This window comes from Octodon degus, unplaced genomic scaffold (assembly GCF_000260255.1).
Source record: "Octodon degus isolate 3935 unplaced genomic scaffold, OctDeg1.0 scaffold00179, whole genome shotgun sequence".
Taxonomy (NCBI): domain Eukaryota; kingdom Metazoa; phylum Chordata; class Mammalia; order Rodentia; family Octodontidae; genus Octodon; species Octodon degus.
Window position 1 is genome coordinate 2,909,234 of NW_004524755.1, and position 3,489 is coordinate 2,912,722.

A 3,489-nucleotide genomic window follows, 5' to 3' on the forward strand; every position below is an offset into this window, starting at 1 on the left:
GGATACGAAAGAAAGATTATTTTGTATTTATATATACGAAATAGGATAAATTTACAGCTACTTTCTTTTACTTCAATGAGAAGAAAGAGGTGTACTAACAATGTTTGGACAGAATATCCTGTCTGCTTCTTGTACTATGGATAACCACTAAGAAGATAACAATGTACAATGTATTGATTATCAAAATTGTCCTATTAATCATCTGTGAAACTGTCTCATTCATATTTATTTCTCAATAAAAAAAATGGTCTTTTACAGTTTGCAAGTTCTTAATCTCAGTAGTTTCCAAGGCATGCTGAGAGTTCTTGAGTTTGGTCCTTCCAGTCAACCATCATGAAGATGCATTTACTTAACACAGCCCTGGGTTTGGGCCCCACAAGTACCCGAGGTGTCAAGCTGTGCAGAGAGACGTGTTCACTGGTAAGTTGCACCCACTTCTCAGTCTCCTTCCTGATCTTTCTCAGAACTCACTGAGCAACCGCAGGACCTCCCTGCTCTAGAGCTTCCCGTACTCCCTCTTTGAATCTCCCCAATCTTTGTCACCAGCTCCATCACCGTAAAGACTTACAGGGACCAGAGCAAAGATCTATGGAGAAAAATCTCAGCAAAGAAGAGGAAATTGTTCCTGATGCCAGAAACCTTTTCAAAATTTATTTGTTTTGTTCATTTGTATTTAGTTCAATGAATCTTTGACATTTGTAGGGATATTGTCAACAACTTTAAAGAATTTCCAAATTTAAAAAGGTCATTGTAACATAGCTTTTTCCCTGAAAAGACTCAGGGAGTATAATGGAATACTCAGGTAACAGCTTTAGATTATTTATTTTTTTAACAAAACATACTCTGCTTTGTAAAACTTAGTCTAGACTTTTACTTTCTGGACCAGAACTGATCATCAATTGTGTGGAACTACTCAATATCTTTTTAAAGCAATTTATCAATGTTCTTTACTTTTTAATTAACTTTGATTTTTATCAAAGCAGTGCATAAACATTGTTGTATAGTCCAGCAGCAATGAAAGGTCTATAGTGGAGAATAGCCCACAGGTTCCAGTGTCAACTTTTGACTCTTAATTGTTCTATAATAGGTCCATAGTTTTATGACATACGTCATCTTCTATTTCTTTGTGTATCAATTTGAGACATTAGTCACTTGCATTTTGTGAAATGAGTCCTTTCCCTTCCTTACACATGAACATTCCCATGCTTCTTAGTTATTTTTCTCTCATTGCTGACACAAAATACCCAACACCCCAAGTTAAGGAAGGGAAGGTTTATTTAGTTCCCAATTTGTGGAGGTTTCAGTCCGTAATCAGCTGGCTCCAAGGCAGGGTGGTGTGGGGAGGGGCAGCAGCTCGAGGTGGTAGAAGACAGAAAAAGGGAGAAGAGTGAGCCTTTTCCTCCCTTGGACTGTAAGTGGGCTGCCGTCCCAGGGTGGGTGCAGTGGCCGCACCAACCCTGTGCCCTCCTCTTGCACGAGATGAGGATATTTACAAAGTGAGGTCCGTGGCTGGCTCCCTGCTGAGTCACTTAGCTACCTGAACTTCTCAAGTTGATGCAATGTGTCAACCATTACACCATATTCCCATGCTTCAAAATTATTTCTGTGTATATGTTATGTAATCAGCTAATCCTGGAGAATAGTTTGGATAATCACATTGTCAATTTCTGCTGGGTTTTTTGTTTTGTTTTGTTTTGGTTTGGTTTGGTTTAGTACAAGGTCTACAGGGTCTCACTACACAGATCAGACTCAGTGATTCTCCTGTATTCAGCCTCCAAAGCACTGGTATTACAGATGTGCACCACCACGCCCAGTCTCAGTCACTGTCTCAGCACACCCTGGGCATGGGGCCAGCACAGTATGTGGTGCTGGGGATCGAACCCCGGTCTGCTGGTTTTTTGAAAAGAGCAGTTAATGCATTAAAAACAAATATTTTTTCACTCTGATTTTTTTTCACTTTTTTCCTCTGTTTTGAATTTCTTGTAACTTCTTTCTCATTGTGTTTTATTTTGTTTTTCTTTAAATGAGTCTTACATGTTTATGTCTGATAATCTGAGCAACTAACTAGAAGACAGCATCATGTAGTACAACAGCCGCTGCTGACTCCCTATTACTGTGTTTAATGAAATCTTGTATTGTTTCTAATGCTAATGTTCTTCTATTTCTCTTTTGTATTTTTTTAATTAAAAAAATAATAATCCTGGATGTTTACACCTTATGACTACAGGAATATGATCCTCATTCAAATGGTTTACAGCAAGTTTTGTCAAAGGAAAACATCATGCTGTGTCCTCACCCGTCTTAGTAGCCGGAGCTGGCATTACAGCTCTTCTCCTGAGGCAAAACGACCCAACAAAAGGCAAATGACTTGAATCAACTCAGGATGTGGAGGCAGCCATGATAGGGTTACTAAGGACACTCAAGGGAGAGGACTTGAAGACGTGCGTCAGAAAGTGATGAGATAGATGACCAAGTATATTGAAGCAAGGAGGATTTAAGAGGATCAATGACAACTTGTCTTTTACTATAATAAGTTCTTTTTTTGAAAAATGTAAGCATTCACCATATTTTTTATCATACCTCCTGCATTATCTGACCCCACCCACACCTGCTGACACACGGGCAAACACACTCAATGATTTATCAGCCCTGCCCTCCTAGACTCTCATCTCCCTGCCTCTAACCTAGGAAGTTGCCTGCCAAGCCAGCCCCATCCTCTTCTGGGGTTTCTTTCTGTCTTCTTCATGCTGTTTTGGCTTGTTTCTTGGATTCTTGTCTTGTTCTTTCTTCCTTTCCTGTCTTATTTAGCAAAATGATGACTTCTAGTATTTTCTTAAGAAACAAAACATGCATATAAAATTTTCAGTCTTTGCATAACTGAAAATATGTTGCTCAAGGTGATCAGGGTGTGGAACTGTAATTGCAAACATGTTTTCCTCAAATACAAAAGATGTGCTTTTATTGTCCACTGGACTGTGTTCTAGTGTTGCTAAAATGAAATTTTATTCTCATTTTAGGAATAATCTGTGTTTTCAATGCTTGAAATGTTATCACTGTGTTAGTCAGTGCTCACTAGAGTCAAATGTAGAGGAGTACGAAACCTCTGTGTGCTGGATGCAGACCGACAGGTCCAGACAAGGGCCGGGAGCCCAGCAAATTCCCTTGAACATTTCTATTAGGAAGCCAAAGGATCTTTGTTGGGAGGCAGAAGAAGGACCTGCGCCAGAAAGGCCCAAGGGCCAGTGCTGGGAGTTGGAGCATCTGTGCCCGAAGGCTGGGGGACCTGAGCCAGGAGAGGAAGCTGCTACCTCTGACATGGGAGCTGGAGTCCACAGCCAAGAAGACCAGGATCGAAGCTCTCTTGAAGAAGGAAAGCAGCCAAAGCTCTTTTGAACAAAAACCATTGAAAGCAACAAGTCACAAAAAATCACCTCCAAAGATCAGCCACAAGAAGGTCTTCCAAGGGAAGTCGGCAGAAGTCCTTCTCTC